We start from the raw sequence: 21,346 nt of genomic DNA, 5'->3' as shown, positions 1-21,346 counted from the left end.
TTTTGTACCTTGTTTAATGTCCCTGGATGTGTTCCAGTGTCTCCTAGTTTATGGAAACTTGAAGAGAATTTGTATCCTACTGTTGTGTGAAAATTATGTAAGTCTTAATTATGTTGAATTGGTTCTTCATGCTTTTCAGGTCTACTATATTCTCTACTCTGAATGTTCGTTCTATAAATTTTTGAGAGTTTGATGTTGAAACTCCAATTAAAAATCTTAATTTGTCTATTTAAAAAATAATTATAATATACCAGGGACATACATGTAACCTTGTTCTCTGTTTTTCACGTCTCCTGTAAATGTGTTAGCATACTTTGATAATTTAAAAATAAAAAAGAGAAAAAATGAATAAAGATTAACAATTTAAAAAATCAGGGGAAAGATTGATATGCAGTGGGCCTCTCCCTCTAGTGCTATTGCAGTTGGCAGCCCTTAGCACCTGGTAACTGAGAATGATCCTGTGCAGAGAGGACCCGGGGGACACGGTACTAAACAGGTGTCAGTTCAGATCATTTTTCCTTTTACCCTCTTCTGCTGAACTTCTAACAGTGGGAGCAGATTGCCGTCCTGGTCCTGTTTATTTATTTAAAGTATAGCTGATTTACAATGTCGGGTTTGATTTCTGCTACACTGCAGAGTGATTTATTGACATATCTATATATTCTTTTTCATCTTTTTTTTCATTGTGGTTCATCTCACGGTAATGGGTGCTGTCCTCCAGGGCCTTGGTGCTTACCCCCCCCCTCTATATAGTAGTTTCCATCTGCCAGTCCCAAACTTCCAATTCTTCCCTCACCTCACCACTTCCCCTTGGCAACCACAAGTTGTTCTCTATGTCTGTGAGTCTGTTTTTGCTTCAAAGATAAGTTTGTTTATGTCTTATTTTAGATTCCACATAGGAGTGATATATGGTATTTGTCTTTGTCTTTCTGATTTACCTCACTCAGTATGATAAACCCTAGGGCTGTCCATGTTGCTTCAAATCACATTATTTCATTATTTTTAGGGGCCGAGTGATGCTCCATTACACACACACACACACACACACACACACACACACACCACGTCTTTTGTGTCCGTGCATCTGTTGGTGGACATTTAGTAGTTTCCATGTCTTGGCTATTGTCAATAGTCTGGGCTGTTATGAACACCGGGGTCCATCTGTCTTTTTGAATTACACATGTGTCTCAGTGTATGCCCAGAATTGGGACTGCAAGATACATGGCAACTATATTTTTAGATTTTTTGAGGAACCTTCATATTGCTTCCAAGTGGTTGCACCAGTTGACATCCCCCCACCTGTTCTCCACACCCCCTCCAGCATGGATTATTTGGACACTAGTTTCTCTTCCTGGCTCCTCCCCTCGGCTGCCGTCAATGTCCCTGTCCCCAGTGGCTGCAGCATAAAACCTGTGCCGGTCGTGCAGACGCTACACGGGGTCACCCCCACCCCCAGGGCACTCGAGCCTCCCTTCCACCCATTTCCACCCTGGGTCTGGGCTCCTTGTCCTCCCAGAACCAGAACCGCTCCCTTCATTATCTTGGTGGGTTCACGTCCTAATGATCCAGAGGCTGAACTCAGGTTCATATACCCTAACCAGTTTACCACATACCAGGGATTCTAATCCAAATGAAGCTCAGTTCCTGCCTGCCAGGAATTAGGACTAGACAAAAGAAAAGAGACACAGACTATAAATCTTATCATGAGGAACTGTAGGTTTTTTATTTTCCTTTTGGCCAACTGTGCAGCTTGCAGGATCTCAGTTCCCCAAACAGGCATTGAGCCCAGGGCCCCGGAAGTGAAAGCGCAGAGTCTTAACTACTGGACATCCAGGGAATTTCCAAATTCCTGTTGTGTGTCCTTTGAAATCTACACAGTCTCTCAAGAAGGAGTTTGCTTCTTACGGCTGCTGTTACCACCCAGCACACGCACAACACGATCCTGATCTTTGAGGTCTGGAGGTGAGAGTCTGAAATGAACCCGACAGGGCTCAGATCAAGGGTCAGAAGGCTGTACTCCTTGAGACTTCAGGGACATCCAGGCTTAATGTGTTTCTCTCCCTTCCCTGCGGGCTGGGGACGTGCTGTATGTAGCCTGCGCGCGGGGGCTTTGAGCACACACTTCGGCCCCGGGTCGGCCGCAGTTGGGGCTCTGGAGCCCTGCGCCAGGTGGTCCTGGCTGTTGGCTGCTCCCAGGAGTGGGTGGGGGGCAACCGAAGAAGGGACTGTGGCTCGGCTGAGGGCAGTCTCTGCATCAGAGCGAGGGCCTCTGTGAGAGCACCGAGCAAGCTGGGCACAGGCACCACGCAGCGCGTCCCCAGCACGCACTGCACTGTGTAAGTGCTCTTGGAGGGAAAAGGATCAGACGCTCTGGGAAACTATATGAGATCCATTGGAGACAGAAGGGGCAGAGAGGAGTGATCAGAAACTTTAGGGTTCTGACATGCGGTGAGGTGAGCAACTGTAAGACAGCAAAGCACAGTCAAGGTTAAACTGTCACTAAGAGAAGGGACACTCTCCAGACCCAGCCCAGGGGGAGGAGTGTGCAGACAGGAGCTCCATGTGCTACCACTTGAGAGTCTTGGAATTAAGGCCTTGGTATGGGAGCTCTGTGGGCTGAGTATGTATGTGTGTTTGTGTGTGAAAATGTGTATATTTGTGTGTATGTATGTAGGTACCTGCCTATGTATATGTGTGGACATGGGTGTGTATATGTGATTTCATGTAATTATATGTATCTGTGTGCTTGTATATTTCTATGTGTTGTGTGTCTATGAAAGGTATAAGGAACACACAGGTGCAAACGTCCTTGCACGCAGGAGTCCCAGGGATCCCTGAAGAAGAGGGGATGGACAAAGGGCACAGGAAACCAGGTGGAGAAGGAGATTGGAATCCCTTGGTTCTAGAAACGCAGAGAATGAGCAGGGAGTGGCAGATGTCAGGACCCGAGAGGAGACAGAAGGCTTGAGTTGAGGGCTTGGACAGTTCCAAAAATGAAGGGACTTGAGGGATAGGGATGGGGGCAGAAAAGTTTCCTGGATTAGAGCTCAATGGAAATGGAGACGCCAATGTGGGGCGGCCTTAGGGTGGGGACTAGAGTGTGGGACAGGAGGGCAGGATCCAGGCTCCAGCTGGGGCCAGGCTGAGAAAGGCTGGATTTGTCTCAGAGGGGGTCTGCGGTGGGGCCGCCAGCATCTAGGGCAGCCCTTCAGGAAAGTGAATGTCCACCTGGGGACGCCAAACGTCCTTCAGTGGAGTTTTGCAAGGCGCTGGGATTTGTGTGTCGGTGAAACTGAGACCACAGTGGAGGCTGAGAAGGATCCAGGACCCAGGGAAGGGAGGAGAGCTGAGCGGAAGAATCTAGAACACGGGACAGGGTGTGCGGGGAAGATATGGAGGATGAGTAAGACTGGGCTGGGCAGAGCCTAGCAGGATCTAGAAAGTCCAGGGAATGGGGAGGAGTTTGGGGGGCAGGGAATGAAGAGAGGGTCTTTGTCGCTGGGGATGGGAGAGGAAGGTTGGGTTAGGAATAAACGCAGGGCTGGGGCTTTTGGGCAGTTTCATACTTTCGGCAAAACGAGGCCTCTGGTGTATCTAGTGCTGTTGGAACCGCCTCGCGGGCCCCTTGGGAAGCCAGAGCTTGTTGGAGTCCACACCATCCACGGGAATCACCTGCCAGGATGGTCCTTACACTCCGAGGGTTCCTCCGTGGTGCAGAGCTTCTCCTTGTCTCTGTTCTGACCCTCTTCTCTCCTTGAAGACTGGCACCGGGGCCTTGTGCACCCCCGACTCCGCTCAGGGCCGCCCTGGCGCCTCTGGCCCCTCCGCTCAGATCAGGAACCGGCCTCCTGAGCGCCCAGGTCTGCACACAGCGCCGTCCCTGCTCCCCACACTGACCTCTCCTCAGGGCTCGCCTCCAGAATTTCCCCTTTGGCACCTCCCTGCTTTCGACCCCCTGGGGGCTCAGACACCCTCAGCCCTCCTGCTCCCAGGTCCCTGTACTTCCTTCAGCTTTTGCTGCCAAAATTCGGTCTCTGTGTATGTACTAGGGCCGGATTAAATCTCGGAGACAGAGTTGTGAGTGAAATGGAAGCACATAGCTTTACTGTTTTGCCAGGTGCAGGGGTCGCAGCAGGCTAACGACCTCAAGACAGTGTCTTGGACATGGAAGCAACCTAGATGCCCATCAGCAGATGAATGGATAAGGAAGCTGTGGTACATATACACCATGGAATATTACTCAGCCATTAAAAAGAATTCATTTGAATCAGTCCTAATGAGATGGATGAAACTGCAGCCCCTTATACAGAGTGAAGTAAGCCAGAAAGATAAAGAACATTACAGCATACTAACACATATATATGGAATTTAGAAAGATGGTAACGATAACCCTATATGCAAAACAGAAAAAGAGACACAGAAATACAGAACAGACTTTTGAACTCTGTGGAAGAATGTGAGGGTGGGATATTTCAAAAGAACAGCATGTATACTATCTATGGTGAAACAGATCACCAGCCCAGGTGGGATGCATGAGACAAGTGCTCGGGCCTGGTGCACTGGGAAGACCCAGAGGAATCGGGTGGAGAGGGAGGTGGGAGGGGGGATCGGGATGGGGAATAAGTGTAAATCTATGGCTGATTCATATCAATGTATGACAAAACCCACTGAAATGTTGTGAAGTAATTAGCCTTCAACTAATTAAAAAAAGAAAGAAAAAAAAAAAAAAGACTGTGTCCTGGGACTTCCTCGGCGGTTCAGTGGTTAAGAATCCACCTTGCAATGCCGGGCACAGGGGTGTGATCTCCCGTCGGTAAGCTGAGATCCCCCAGGGCAAGAGCAGCTCAGCCCGCACCCCACAGCTAGAGAGTCTGCCTGCTGCAAGCCAGGATGCTGCCACACGCAGGGAATATCCTGCCTGTTACAAGGAAGACCCAAGGCAGCCAAATCAATTAATAAAATGTATGTTTTTTAAAAGGCTGTGTGTCCGGTCTTGGAGAGGGTTTGAGGACTCTTACAGTGTTCAAGGAGGAGAGCCTGATCAACTCGAGGCGCTCTTCTGTTGGGTCTGTGATGAGGTCACGGGGAACAGCAGCATCACCCTCGTGGTTCCAGCCGGTCTCAGGTCTTCCTGTTTGTGGGCGGCATAGTTCACTTCTTCCCTCTGCCGGGGGGGTTTCTGATTCTGTAAAAGAGGTCAAAGGTCCTGGCTCCCAGCATTATGAATAGCCCTTGAGGACAAACTAATTCTGCATGAGTTTGTTCAGTAGCTAAGGTATTCTTATTTTGTCTTTCTTCACAGTTTTCTTTCTATATTTTCTGTGATTAAATTTATTCTTTGACTAAACCTTTTTTTTTTTTTCCCAAACAGAAGGCAGGTGGACCTGGGTGGAGATCTACAAAGGCTTCATAGGGTCCTGCTTGATTACAGTTCCTTCAGGAGTCATCCTCCCTACTTGGGGAATGGACACAGAGTTGGAAATCATCTCAAGTTTCAAGCTTAGCATCAATAGTCTGTATTAAGACAATATTATTTCTCTCTTTGATTGCCTTGTCATAAGCCCTGGACAGACATTTGAAAATTATGAGACATATTACCATGAGGATAATGATTAAAGTACACATTTGTCATGTTTTTCAAAAGAGTCCTCCTAGTTTAGAGGACAAGAAGGAAGAAGCGTTTTCGAGGGTTTCCATTTGATATATATGTAGTATCCAAGTGGTCTTTGCTGTGAGGCTAGAATTTGAGCTGTCTTGTTCACAATTAGTGCTGCAATTCGAGAAAGCCCCCACTTGAAAGGAAGAGTATGTGTGCTGATCAGAGAGACCACCTCCAAGAATAAATAAATAATAAAACAATTATATGTATAAAAAAAGAGTTTCACAAAAAAATAAATAAATAAGTAAACGCTCAGTTTGGTGACAAAACAAACAAACAAAAAAAACGCTCACTTTGGTGACAAAAAAAAAAAAAATAAACGCTCAGGTTTGTGACAGAAAAAAAACAATACATGCTCAGTTTATGGTGACAAAAAAAAAAAAATGCCTCAGTTTGGTGACAAAAAAAAACGTGCTCAGTTGGTGACAAAAAAAAAGTTGCTCAGTTTTGTGACAAAAAAAAAAAAAACATGCTCCAGTTTTTTGGTTGACAAAAATTTAAAATAGTGCTCAGTTTGTGACCAAAAAAAAAAAAGTGCTCAGTTTTCTGACAAAAAAAAAAAATGCTCAGTTTGGTGACAAAAAAAAAAAACAACAAAAAACGCTCTCTTATAGCCACGCTTTCCGGGAAGCAAACTCACTCAGAAGGACAATGCAGATAGTGGAGTGCAGTTTATTACACCGGCGGGCCCAAGGCAGAGTCTCCTCTTAGCCAAGGACCCCGACCAGCATTTGTGAAAATCTTATGTGCACGCGTCCAAACCCACTACCCCAATTCCCTTGAGACTTACATAAACAAAGGAAGGGTAAATACAACTACAATAACCCCATCATTCACGTGTTATGTGTTCAAACAGTCAATAATCAATAAGCCCGCAGTTACATTCCAAATAGTTAATAACCGATAAGCCTGTGCTTACATTCTGATAGATAGTGTCCAGAGGCAGGGGTGATTAGTGTCTGTTTTCTCTTCTTCAACAGTCCCCTGCCCAGAGGGGGGTCTTATCCTTCCATTGTCATTCCCACAGGCACTAAGCACAGAGTTCAGAGTCCACTGGAGAGGTGGCCGAGCACGATCAGCACAGACAGGCCTGAGATGGAGTCCAGGCCCTATGAATTCCCTCTTCAGCTCAGTTTGGTGACCAAAAAAAAAAAAAAAAAATGCTCAGGTTTTGGGTGACAAAAAAAAAAATAAATAAATGCATTCAGTTTGGTTGACAAAAAAAAAAAATACATGGCTCAGTTTTTGGTTACAAAAATAATAAATAAATAATCTCAGTTTAGTTGACAAAAAAAAAATAGATGCTCAAGTTTTTTAGGTGACCAAAAAAAAAAAAATGCTCAGTTTTGGTGACCAAAAAAAAAAAAAAAAATGCTCAGTTTGGTGAACAAAAATAAAAAATGCTTAGTTTGGTGACAAAAAAAAAAAAGCAACGCTTAGTTTGGTGACAAAAAAAAAAAAAAATAATCGGCTCAGTTTCGTGACAAAAAAAAAAAAAAAGTGCTCAGTTTTTTGCTGACCAAAAAAAAATGCTCAGTTTGGTGACAAAAAAAAAAAATGCTCAGTTTTGGTGACCAAAAAAAAAACAAGCTGCCTCAAGTTTCTGACAAAAAAAAAAAAATGCTCAGTTTGTGACCAAAAAAAAAAAAGTGCTAGTTTCTGACAAAAAAAAAAATGCCTTCAGTTGGTGAAAAAAAAAAAAACAAAAAAACGCTCTCTTATAGCCACGCTTTCCGGGAAGCAAACTCACTCAGAAGGACAATGCAGATAGTGGAGTGCAGTTTATTACACCGGCGGGCCCAAGGCAGAGTCTCCTCTTAGCCAAGGACCCCGACCAGCATTTGTGAAAATCAAAAAAAAAGAGTTTCAGACCAAATGCCAAAGACAAACAACAAATAGCCTCCTAAGCTCAGGAAATCCAGGCCAAAGTCCTGCCATTTGTTTTTGCCTTGCAGATTTCTCTCTTCTAGAAGTCAGCAAAATATGAAGATTTCTGCTCATGTCGGGAGACTGTCTTTTCTATTTACCTGATAAGGCTGCTCAGAACATAAGAATCATTAACCTCTGGAGGAACAAAAAAGAGAGAAAAGAAACATATTTGCATTTTACTCACAGAGGGAATTTACTCAATTGCTGTCAGTCATTAGTAGCTTGAGGGGAAAGGCTTTGCTTTATCTGGAAATCACAGATCAAATCCAATAAGATTTCAGCCAACAAAATCCATAAACTCTAAAACTATATTTACAAGTTGTTTCAGGAGCTCATCTTTTTTGTTGAACACTTTTATGATACCATCAGGTTTTTTAAATTAGGATTTAAAATTTCTTTTACCAGCTGAGCCACAAGGGAAGCCTCCTGGGTTGGGAAGATCCTCTGAGAAGGGAATGGCTACACTCCAGTATTCTGGCCTGGAGAATTCCATGGACTGTGTAATCCATGGGGTCGCAAAGAGTCAGACAGGACTGAGCAACCTTCACTTCACTTTAAGTTTCCTACCCAGTTGCATGGTATAATGTGAAATTGATCAGAGACCAGTGCTTCTCAAAGTGGTCTTCCCTATATGAAGCACTTTTGCAAAACCGTGAGAGACTTAAAGATATGGTGACACACGTGAGCACAATGTAATGGGCTAAGAAACTTGATTACAATAACGAGAATTATGACTTGGTAACATCAGGACACACCAGGTTTGTCGGAATTCCTTAATTTTTAACACATCTCTATTAATAGCAACCGTCCGCAGGAGAACTCTAGAAGACTTACATTTAACAATGTTCCCCATGGTATTTAACACACCAGGGATGCCAGTCAGTCTAATATTTGCCTCTGAGCTGCCTCACAGTTCCTCCTGGACACTCAAAGTTAGTTAGAAAAAGAGACTTCCCATCTGTTCTCCAAGCCAGCTCATTGTTCCAGGAAAAGTTTGTTCTGTTACTAGAGAGAGAAAGCCAAATTCCAGTCTTGGACCAGCTTACTATTAGAAATAAAGTTCTTTACCTAATTAAATTTAATTTAACCTTCATCAATCCTCCCTTTTTTAAAAACGTTTAGCATTTTTTGTATCCACATGATATGTCTCTTGTTTTTCCCTATCCAAATCAGCAAAATTATCCTCTTGTTATATTTTAAGAAAAACTACAGTTATTTTCTATATCTTCTTTTGACAACAAACATATATCCTACTTGCATTCCAGTCTCTTACCAGTTTTAGTAACTGTAAAACATTGCGTTTCTAGAATCCCTTAAAACTCAAAATAGGAAACAAGCAATTGAATTGGATTTCTTTTTACGAACATTAGGTTTCATAAAGTATATGACAGACATATTTCCCAGCATAATTTTTCTTTAGGTGGTACAAGATGTGTGTTTAATAAACACATTTAGTGTTTTCACTCATAAGAAGGTAAAGATAAATAAACATGGACTTGTTCCGTAGTTTTTCAGTATTTTATCTCAAACTGATTTCAGTCTTCAGTGCATTCTCATCATTTTACTGAATTTAGCAAAATCCTAAAGTTCTAAATTCCCAAGAATTCGGAAAAACAAAATATAATTCTTTTAAAGAGTTTACCTAAAAACGTCTCTACCGTTTATCTCTATTACTTATGACAATACCATCATAGTTAATTTTCTTGCAGTCAAATTTTGTAGCAGATAGGACTTTTTGACTCGCAGCAGAACTAGGTGCAGTGAAAGTTGATGACAATGTTGGTGACTCGTGTCTCCATTAATTCACACGCGGTTAAACAACAAACTAACCTGAGGTCCATACCAGAAATGGACTTAATACTGAACATTTCCCAGATTATGTGAACCTTAGAAATACTTTATTTGTAAGCGCTTACTTTTCTTTAAGTCAATTAAATGGAGCTCATTTGGAAATGAATCTCAGGAATGTTATCTAAAGACAAACACACAAACTGAGTCATACATGTATTTAGATAAGAATAGGTCTCATTTTTTTCATCAGCCTTGTTTGACTGTTTTCCTTTCTGCATTTTCTCACTTCTCTGATTAAATTTATTCTTTTTTTTTTCTAATCTCGCTGCAAGACATGTGGGATATTCATACCCCAACCAAGTCTTCAACCTTCACCCCTGAATTTGACTGGTGGAGTCTTAGCCACTAGACCGGGAGTGAAGTCCCTACATTTATTCTTTGGTGCAAGTTTTTTTACAGACAAAAGGCAGGCAGAGGACTTGGCTGGGGGGTTATTCTGGGAAAGCCTCAGAGGGTCCTGCTTGGTTACAATCCGTCCCTTCCCTGGTCTGCCCCTGGCTGGAGTTTCAGCTCCAGGAGAAGGAAGTCAGCACAGAATCGGGCAGACCACATGAGCCTTCAGATATCCTTTATATCCTTAGAGTGAAGGCTGTACGTTGTTAGGGGGCTCAGTGATAAAGAAAATGCCTGCAACGCAGGACATTGCAGGGATCACGCATCTGATCTCTGGGTGCATAAGATCCCCTGGAATAGGAAGTGGCACCCCACTCCAGTATTCTTGCTTGGGAAAGCCCATGAACATAGGAGCCTGGTGGACTAGTCACAAAGAGCAACTGAAAAGGCCCACAGGTCATCCATTGTCAGGAGGGTAGAGGTGGTGTGTTGCTGCCAGCAGCAAAAATTCTGTTTCTCAATTTTTGTTCGTGTTAGACCAAACTGTTGTTGAGGAAGCAAGAAAGGAAGGTAAGCTGGTGATCTGTGTCTTCTGAATACTATAATAATCTTAGGGATGTCTCCCCCGGTTCAATCAGTCTTGTTGGTTAGGCAGGCAGAGTTGGGATGTATAAATCAGAAGGAAACTGAAATCTTAGCCGCAAACATCCCACAATCATGAGTCCTCTTACACAATAATGCATGATGCTGTCTTCTTAAGACTTCACAAAGATAGCATAGATACCGAACTGACCCATGAATAGAAATTAAGCCATGATGACTTCAGCTAGTTGGTGACCACACTTCTTAAAGGCATATATAATCTTATTCCTTAAGCAACTCATGCCTAACTGGTTCCATGTCACCAAAGCCATCTGGTGGAGGACAGATAGCAGCAACCACTTGACTAGGTGTTTAAGCAACTCACTGAATGGCCTCCGGGCCAGCCTCAATTCATCCACTTGTAATTTATTTTCTACAAATGTCTATCACATCTCTGTGAGAAGGTCAGCAACTATATATTCAAGAGTTTCTTTGAGCTTGTTCTTGGTTAAATAAGTCAGTGTCTCCATGCTGAACAAGTGAGCATTTCTGTTCCTTTTAGTCTAGGTCCTCAATTTACTTGCTCTGACAGACATATGGGAAGTCTCCATCTGGAAGAGGCTGTGTCTTGGCTACTCCTTCCTGTGCGGATGGATACACTACTTTGTTGCTATCTACAGTACTTTCTTGACTGTATATGAAGTGAATATAAGAAAAAACTTTTTACACTTTTATACTGTTTTCTTCTAGTGGATCTCACAAAAAAATTGTAATATACACTACTTTCCTGGCCAGTAGTGGATATAAGAAAAAAGCAGCATAAGGATATTTTGAAACTACTGGTTTCTAGTGGGAAAACAGGAGCTTAAATATGGTGGGGAGGAGGTGGTACGAAATCTGGGAGTAAGACAGGCTCCCATGTCCATGGAATTTTCCAGGCAAGAATACTGGGATTGTGTTACCATTTCCTTCTGCAGGCGATCTCGCCTACCCAGGGATCGATCCCGTGTCTCCTGTGCGTCCTGCATTGGCAGGAGGATTCTTGAATACTAGTGCCACCTGAGAAGCCCTAAGACAGCCTCAAGGATGGATCGTACAACACAGGGAATATAGGCAATATTTTGTAAGAGCTGTAAATGGAAAGTGCCTTGCAAAATTGTCAACAAAATAATTTTAGAATTTAAAATGAAGGGAGTTGAGCCTGGGTGTGAGAGTAAAGGCTTCCTGGACTCGAGTCCAGGGGAAGTGAGGGAGGCCAGTGGTGAGAGGTCTTGGGGTGGGGTCTAGAATGTGGGACAGACGGCAGGCTTTCCAGGCTCCAGCTGGGACCAGGCTGAGAAGGGCAGGATTTCTCTCAGAGGGGGTCTGGCTGGGGCCTCCAGCATCTGGAGAAGCTCTGTAGGAAAGCAAATGCCCACCTTGGAAGTCAAAGTCATGCTTCAATCGCGTCTGAGAGATGCTGATACATGTGAGTAGTGAAACAAACTGAGACCAAAGTGGAGGGAAAATGGATCCAGGGTCCAGGGAAGGGCTGGCACCGAGGACAGAAGTGTCTGGAACACAGGGAGGGGCAGGGAGCAAAGGGAGGACAGGGCTGACCCAGGAGTGTGCAGAGCCAGAAGTGCATGTGACCCACCAGGGTTCTGGGAATCCTAAGTCAACAGACATTGATAAGAGGCCAGGCAGCATATTCAGACAAGGTTTTATTGGAGCTCTGCGTGCATCAGGAAGGGAGTCAAAATAGTGACAAGATCCCTTGTTTGTTCCTGGGGGGTGAGGGGGTGTCAGGGCGCGTGTGGGAAATCCGCTCCATTAAATGGGGTGAGGGCGGGCTGGGTCCAGCGTTGGGCGGGAGGGCTGAATGCGAGGTCTGTGCAGCCCCTTGGTGGTGCTGTGTGCAGGCATCACGTCCAGGACCCCAGTTTAGTTCTCCAGCTCTGAAGGGGAATGGAGTTTTGATCTTTTGTTTTTTTGGGTTTTTTTTGATCTTTTGTTTTTTTTATCTGGTGCATCACTTGCCCCCGCTGCCCGTGTGTGTAGTGATTGTTAGTCATTTGTGGTTTCCTTGCTGTCTGTGGCTCAAGAAGCTGTGTGTCCACGAAGAAGCACTGCAGCCCAGGTCCCAGCCTGTCTGAAATCTAGAACCTGGAGAGCGGGGAGGGGGAGAGAATGGAGGATGGGGCGGGCCTAGGAGCGTGCAGAGCCCAGAAGAATCTAGAAACCCGGGGATGGGGGATGAGTTTAGGGGGCGAGGGGTGAAGAGAGGGGCACTGCCCTGAGGGGTCGGTGGGGCAATTCAGGGAGAGGAATAACTCTGATCGGAGGGGACAGATGGGGCTGCCTCCCCAGTTTCCGTTCTTGAGGCAAAGTGGCCTCAGGTGCATCCAGCGCTGTTGAAACCGCCAGCCTCCTGGGCCCCGCCTTGGGAAGCACAGAGCTTCTTGGAGTCCACACCCAGGACCACACGCTCCCCTCCCCGGGGCGGTCCTTACACTCCGGGGGCGCCTCCGTGGCGCAGAGCTTCTCCTTCTCTCTGTTCTGACCCTGTTCTGACCCTTGATGACTGGCGCCCCGACCCCTCTCAGGGCCGCCCCGGCTCCTGTGGCCGCTCCGCTGAGATCGGCAGTCTGTCTCCGCAGCCCCGGGTCTGCGCCGCAGCGCCGGGCCTGCTGCCAAGGAGGCCTCCTCAGGGCTCCCCTCTGGAATGTCCCGTTGGGCCTCTCGTAGCCTTCCACCCCACTGGGACTCAGGTCCCTCAGCCCTCCTGCCCCCAGGACCCTGTTCTTCCAATGGCTCCTGGCTTCTCTCCAGATCTCCTTGCCAAAATTGGGCCTCTGTGTCCTGGGGCCAGATTACATCTGAGAGAGAGAGTTTTAAGGGAAATGGAAAAACTAGCTTTACTGCTTTGACACACACGGGGGACCAAGCAGGCTAATGCCCTCAAGACTGTGTCCTGGGACTTCCAGTCGTCCAGTGGCTTAGAGTCCATCTTGAAATGCAGTGGACCCGGGTTCGATCCCTGGTGGGGAATCTAAGATCTCACAGCCCAGGAACAGCTGAGCCCTCGCCCCACAGCTGGTGAGTCTCTGAGCCACAAGCAAGATCCCACCAGAGGTAGAGAATATCCTTCATCTGCAAATCAGAACCAAGGCAGCCAAATAAATAGATCAATAAAATATTAACATAAATAAAAGGCTGTGTGTCTGGTCCTGGAGGGGTCTGAGGAGTCTTATGCTGTTCAAGGAGCAGAGCCTGATCAACCCGAGGACGCTCTTCTGTTGGGTCTGTGATGAGGTCTCGGGGAGCAGCAGCATCACCCTTGTGGTTCCAGCCGGTCTCAAGTCTTCCTGCTTGTGGGCGGCATAGTTCACTTCTTCCATCTGGCAGGGGTTTCAGATTCTGTAAAAGGGGTCAAAGGTCCTGGCTCCAAATATTATCAATAGCCCTTGAGGAAGAGCTAACAGTCCATGAGTCTGTTTAATAGCTACGATATTATTATTTTGACTTTGTTGACAGTTTCCTTTCTTTTTGTATTGTTTCACTTCTATGATTAAATATATTCTTGACTGAAGTTGTTTCTCATAGATACGAGGCAGGTGTACATGGGTGGGGATCTACGAAGGCCTCATAAGTTCCTTCTTGGCTACAGTTCCAAGGGGAGTCAACCTATGTAATTTGAGGAAAGGACACAAGAGCTGGAAATAATCTCAAGTTCCATGATTCGTTAGCATCAACAGTTTGTGTTAAGGAAATATTATTTCTCTCTTTGATTGCCTTCTTATAGCCCTTGGACCAACATTTGAAAAACATGAAAGCATATTACGATGAGGATAATGATTAATGATTTGTGATATTTTCCCAAAGAATCTTCCTATTTTAGAGGGCAACAAGGAAGATGAGTTTTTGAGTGTTTCCATCTGATAAATATGTAGTGTCCCAGTGGTCTTTGCCGTGAGGCTAGAGCTTGAACTGTCTCATTCACAATTAGTGTTGCAACTAGAGAAAGCCCGGGCTAGTAATGAAGAGCCTGTGAGGTCCATCAAAGACCCAGCCTCCAAGAACAAGTAAATAAGTCAATCATAAAACTATATGTACAAAAGAGAGTCTCAGACTGAATTCCAGAAAACAAGGAACCAACACCATTGTAACCTCAGGAAATCCAGGCCCAAATCCTGCCATTTGATTTTGCTTGCAGATTTCTCTCTTCTAGAGGGTCCCAAAATATGAAGATTATTGCAAATGTCAGGAGACAGTCATTTTTATTTACCTGATAAGGCTGCTCAGAGTTAAGCATCTCTAACTTCTGGAGAAACCAAGAGAGAGAAAAGTAACATATTTCCGTTTTACTCACAGAGGGCATTTATTCAGTTGCTGTCAATCATTAGTAGCTTGAGGGGAAGGGCTGGGCTTTATCTAGAAAGCAACAGATCAATAATATTTCAGAGCAAAAAAAAAAAACCCCATAAACTTTAAAACTATATTTACGAGTTGACTCAGTATTTCATCTTTTGTTAAACACTTTTATAATACCAGCAGGTTTTTTAAATGGAGATTTAAAATTTTCTTATCCAGTTAGTTGCCTGGTATAATGTGAAATTGATCAGACATCAGTGCTTGTCAAAATTGTCTCTCCTATGAATCTTCTTGGCCGATGAAGACCTTTTGCAAAACCATCAGAGTATAGTAACTGTGTGCACCTGACTTAAAGACTGAAAGATAAGGTGATGCACCTGAGCAGAATGTAACGGGTTAAGAAACTTGGTCACAATAACCAGAATTGTGACTCGGTAGCAGAATGTGGGATGCCCTGGTATGTCCTAATTATGATGTTGGGACCTACCAGGTTTGTAGGAATTCCATAATTTTTTTTAGCAAATCTCTATTAATAATATCCATCCCAGTTTAACCTGTGAAGGCTTCTCATTCACTTGATAATGCTCCCCATGGTGTTTAACATACCAGTGATGCTAGTTAATCTAATATTTCCCTCTGAGATGCCTCACAGTTCCTCTGGAACACTCAGAGTTAGCTAGAGAAAGAGACTTAACCATCTGTTCTCCAAGGCAGCTCAATATTCCAGGAAAGTTTGTTCTGTTAACAGAAAGAGAAAACCAAATTCCAGTATTGTTGTAGCTTACTTTTAATAATAAAAGTCATTTACTTAATTAAATTATATTTAATTTTAATCAATCCTGAAATGTACACAATTCTTGATAAAGTTACATCATGAGAAACAAGGGGCTGAAAGAAGCAGATGCTGGAATCAAGATTGCAGGGAGAAAAATCAGTAACCTGAGATATGCAGATGACACCACCCTTATGGCAGAAAGTGAAGAAGAACTAAAGAGCCTCTTGATGAAAGTGAAAGAAGAGAGTGAAAAAGTTGGCTTAAAGCTCAACATTCAGAAAATTAAGATCATGGCATCAGGTCCCATCACTTCATGGCAAATAGATGGGGAAACAATGGAAACAGTGAGAGACTTAATTTTTGGGGACTCCAAAATGACTGCAGATGGTGACTGCAGCCATGAAATTAAAAGACGCTTACTCCTTGGAAGGAAAGCTATGACCCACCTAGACAGCATATTAAAAAGCAGAGACATTACTTTGTCCACAAAGGTCATTTTAGTCAAGGCTATGGTTTTTCCAGTGGTCATGTATGGATGTGACAGGTGGACTGTAAAGAAAGCTGAGTGCCAAAGAATTGGTGCTTTTGAACTGTGGTGATGGAGAAGACTCTTGAGAGTCCCTTGGACTGCAAGGAGATCCAACCAGTCCATCCTAAAGGAGATCAGTCCTGGGTGTTCATTGGGAGGACTAATGTTGAAGCTGAAACTCCAATACTTTGGCCATCTGATGTGAAGAGCTGACTCATTTGAAAAGACCTTGATGCTGGGAAGGATTGAGGGCAGGCGGAGAAGGGGACAACAGAGGATGAGATGGTTGGATGGCATCACTGACTCAATGGACATAAGTTTGGGTGGACTCCAGGAATTGGTGATGGACAGGGAGGCCTGGCATGCTGCAGTCCATGGGGTCACAAAAGGTCGGACACGACTGAGCAACTAAACTGAACTGAACAGAAAATGTATAATAGATAATATTATATGTATTATATATTCTATATGCTATATAATCTATCATATATACATTATATATTTTATAATATATTATATATTATTTAATTAAATAATGGTATTTTATAGTATATATAATAATTATAATATGATAATAAGGTATATATAAATATACTTTACAGACAGTAAAGTGTATATAATAAAATATCAATATAAATATTATTTTATATATTATATATTTGTTGTATATGATATTATCTTATTTATCTTATATTATGTATTATATATCATATATTGTATATCACATATATTTATATGTGATATATATGGTATATATTTATATAAATATATATTTATATATTATGTTCATAATAAATATATTTATATTTTTATAGAACATTCAATTTTTATATAAATTTATATTTATATTTATTTCAATTATTAACTAATAATTTAATAGAAATATATTACATATAAATTAATATATTATATATTAATTTATATGTAACATATATTTATTTACATATTTATATATATGGATATATTATACATTTATAGTATTTATAAATTTATAGTATACATTTGTTTAGATAGTTATATTTACATATATAGTTATATCCAGTATATAATATATATATCATGTATATAATATATAAAATTACATAGAAATATATATTATATAATAATAATAGCTATATTATATAATAACAAAATAATGCAATTATATATAAAAAATATATTATATAGCAATAAAATAAGTATATCTTATGATTATATAATTGTACATTAAATATTATTTATTTATTAAATATTTTATATTACATACACATAATATTATATAAATATTGTATTATATTATATATATGTCACTGATCAGGATTATATTGCATTAATATACACATTTGTTAAATAGACAATATATTACTATAATAAACATGATATGTTATACCTTATATATTATATAAATTAATATATATTAGATAATGATGATGATGATATTATTTAATATTAATAATGATAATAATAAATAACATGACATATTATTATGTATTTTAATATATATTCATATATAATATTGCCGGGAACCATTATGGGAGGTCCCGCCCATGACGAGGTCATGAAGAAAAAACCTGACAGGCAAGGCCGTCTAGGATAAGGGACCCTCCAGGTTGGCCTCGGCCTCTACCCTACCCTATATCCTCCCCCCTTTTCTGCTGTTGTTCTTGTTCACCCTGCTGCGGATTCTTGTGTTGCCTGCCGAGAGCTCTCCTGCTCCTCTTTCACTGAATAAAGACCAACTTAAAACCCTAATTAAATCTCCTGGACGCTGGTACCCTATGAAGGGGCCAGGGATGAAGGAAATGCTTCAATTTAAACCCTTTTGCTGGCATTCTGGCTTGTTTGATAAATGTGTGCTCTCATTGCACAAAATGCTCATGATTGTTCTAAACATCCTAAGCATAGTAGCTAACAAAAGAAACTATTAAGCATAGGCCCCTTCGCAGGATGAGAAAAGCTCCACAAATATAGTAGCCACAAATGTGCCTAATAGAAAATACTTTAGATAGAGATTAGCTGGCGACTTCTTGCAGGTAGTTAACTTTTAGACTAAGAGCTTGTTTTGTGCCATATCTGCTGTTTTTTCAGTCCTTCGCATTTCTGTTCCGTAAAAATGTAATCCTATCTAGTTCCCATAGAGATGACGCCTATTAGAAAGAAAATAGATTAATCACAAGAAAAACAGAGTCGGCTACTGAAGTTGCTTAAGTCACACCAGGTGCAAGCCATAAAATGTTAGCAGGCCTGAAGGCCAAATGATAAGAAAGACTCTTGGGAACGAAAAGTAGGTGGGTGACATCCAGTTTCTGTTGAAGGTCAAGTTGCTGTAATATTTTGAGGTGACCTGTGTGTAAGCAATATGCACTTCCCCCAAAGATGTTGTTAAAGGTATAAAGGGGCCGTGCAAAATAAACTCCAGACTCAGCCCCGAGCTTTGTCTCTCTCTCTCATTCGCCGACGCCGTTCATCCTGAGGGTTCCCCTGGATCCTGCTGGGGCTGGACCCCAACATATTATGTATTATATTACATATATGATATATAATAATTAAATTGAAATACTAGGCATATAATAATATTTATTATATATATACATTATATATTACATTTTCATATTTAATATATTTATATATACTCTATGTCAATTGTATATTAATATTAAATAATATCATTTATATATTATATAAAAATACAGTGTATCTAATAGCTATAATTATTATATAATATAATGATAAAGTATATGTAAATATACTTTATATTTATATAAACTAAAGTATATATAATAAAGGATGATGGTGATTATATGCAATATATAATACACTGACATATAACATATATTATATTTTACATGATATATAATAATATATTATTATATATATATCACATATCATATTATATATTATATGATATATGTATAATAGTATATAATATATATTTAAGCAATATATGTATAATATATATATTAATTTTACAAAGTATAATGGTTGTATTTATATATAATATATATACATAATTCTTATATATATGTAATTATTTTATATAACATATAATATAGTAATTATATATAATGAAATATAAGATATAAATTAATAATATATCTCTATATATTATATATTTATACATAAATTTATATGTATAATCCTCTATATAAATATGTGTTTTATTATTAACATATATGTTATATATATTTAATATAATAATATAATAGTAGCCAGGGACTGGACTGGGGGAATTTCGGCTACATGTTTGAGAATCAAATACGGAGGTACTTGTGTCTCAATAGAGCTGAGAAAGCTTGCTAGGGGTAGTGTCGTTCGTTGCACCGGAATCCTTGGGCACGCAGTGGCCATCAGAAGTCGTGCAGAGACTCCAGATGGCAGGAGATATATTTCCCAAAGCTTTTTTAGTGCAGGAGTCTCTGAGGGCACTGACGGGCCTGTCTGTTGACTCTTAACTTGGAAAGAAAACGTGTAAATGAGCACTGGGTTGCCTCAGAACCCCAGGAAAGGACTAGAAGGTGTGAGACGTCTGTGTCCTTAGCACAGAAAAGGTGCTTGCACTGCATCTCCTTGAAGGCGGATTTCATCCTGTATCCTCACACGGCTGCCGAAAGAAGTGTGGTGAGTTTGGCTGCTCCCCACTCAAAACAGTAGACCAACCAGGTTGGTGGAAAGGAAAAGTTTGCCTATTTCAGATGCCGGCAGGTCAGGGGGAGGATGGTGGACACCTGTCCAAAGGCCTACTGACTTATCCCCGACCCAAACCCTTAGTGGCAACCAGTAGGGCAAGATCTTTTCCAGACAGAAATGTGAGGGGGTCGCTATGTGCAGGAAGAGCAGAGTCATCTGCTATATTTTGTAAAAAAAAAAAAAAGAGTATTAGTTAAGACTTGTTATCTGACTAACCAAGGTTTAAAATATCTAATTGCTATTGAGTAATTCCTATATCGACTGTCCCTCCTAACAGGTAACAATTTTTCAACATAAATTGCATTCTGAAGGAAAACAGTGGCAACTTATGTCCTGGGTGCAGTCTGACCATCATGTAATTAACATCTCCACTTGGTGCTTTGGTATCTATAAGGTGGCTCACGGGATATGACTCAGAATGTTATCTACAGCCCTTCAGAATCAACTAAATGTCCTTGACTGTGCTTAATGACTACATCATTATTATTTAGTCTCCTTTGACTGTTTTCCTTTGCTTTCCCATCTCTCACTTCTTTGATTGCAGTCATTCTTTGACTAAAGTTTTCCACAGACAGAAGTCAGGCAGGTACATGGTAGGGAATGGGGGGCAAGGACCTTAGGGTCCTGGTCCTGCTTTGAATACCTGTGCTCCTGGAGAAAGGGGGATGCAGCTAAGACATTGTCTGCCCAGAGGGTGTGCAGTGGAGATGGCGAGGCCTTGGGTACCTGTGGGAAGCCTGGAAAGGGGGATTTGTGTCCTTTTGGGAGTGGAGGCAGTCTTAGATGAGAAACTGTTGACATAGGCACTGAACAAAACAAAACATGTGCCAATTGTTGACTGAACAGAGTTAGTGGTTTTGATAATATTGGATATTGGGTCTGGGGGCTCTAATAGATGAAGCCACAGTATTATTCGTAGTCATCCAGTATGGAATGCCCTAAATTTTTTCCCAAATTTTCGGCTATGCAAGGTTTGGCTGTCAAATGGAGAAGTGGGGATAATCACTCCTTTAGTAATCAGGGTTTTACAAAATTTTCATCTTTGAAGACTATGTTTTCATTTACTTTGGAGCACATTAACTGTTTTAACTGGGGTGGGAGGGAGGGTCCCTAGGATGTTGTTTTAGGAAAACAATTTGCCATCCAAGAAAATTGGTTTAATTTTAATGTATGTTACAGTGTCTCTGCCCATAAAGGATATTTTAAAACAATGGCTAGTATGACTATGGGAAATTTAGGGCAAGCCTCAGTTAAAGTGAAACATTGTATTCTTCTATTTTATATGTATTGGGCTTCACTGGTGGCTCAGATGGTAAAGAATCTGCCTGCAGTACAGTAGATGGGGTTCCATCCCTGGGTCGGGAAGATCCCCTGGAGAAGGGAATGGCCATCACTCCAGTGTTCTTGCCTGGAGAATTCCATGGACAAAGGAGCCTGGAGGGCTACAGTCCATGAAGTTGCAGAGAGGTGGACACAACTGAGCAACTAACACTTTAACTTTTCGTGTGTAGTTACCTGCATCGCCAGCAGATTCTTAACCACTTAGTCCACTAGGGAGTCCCAGATGTCTTTTTATCCAAGATATTTCTGCAAACACTTGGACACACAAAACTCCTCATATATACTATTTATTAAGACAGGATCACACCTGGGTATGAATGTGGCTCTG

The 21,346-nt window shown here is 41.7% G+C and overlaps 1 protein-coding gene and 1 long non-coding RNA gene across 3 annotated transcripts in view; both read right to left on the bottom strand.

The window, feature by feature from the left end:
* Positions 1-21,346, bottom strand: part of LOC122420196 (carcinoembryonic antigen-related cell adhesion molecule 7-like) — a 320,198-nt gene that overhangs the window by 287,326 nt on the left and 11,526 nt on the right. The gene's annotated exons all lie outside the window — the stretch shown is intronic.
* Positions 4,714-6,632, bottom strand: LOC122420226. Of its 2 annotated transcripts, none has more exons than XR_006263231.1 (3): positions 6,579-6,632; positions 5,019-5,185; positions 4,714-4,918 (listed from the first exon to the last, which is right to left on the bottom strand). It is a non-coding gene; the product is annotated as an uncharacterized LOC122420226 (long non-coding RNA). The 2 variants fall into 2 exon arrangements; XR_006263230.1 differs by lacking the exon at positions 6,579-6,632 and adding an exon at positions 5,385-5,489 and having other exon boundaries at positions 4,743-4,918.

The sequence above is a fragment of the Cervus canadensis genome, chromosome 18 (assembly GCF_019320065.1).
Source record: "Cervus canadensis isolate Bull #8, Minnesota chromosome 18, ASM1932006v1, whole genome shotgun sequence".
Lineage (NCBI taxonomy): Eukaryota > Metazoa > Chordata > Mammalia > Artiodactyla > Cervidae > Cervus > Cervus canadensis.
The sequence above is the reverse complement of the archived record's forward strand: the minus strand, read 5'-3'. Positions and strand labels throughout refer to the sequence as shown.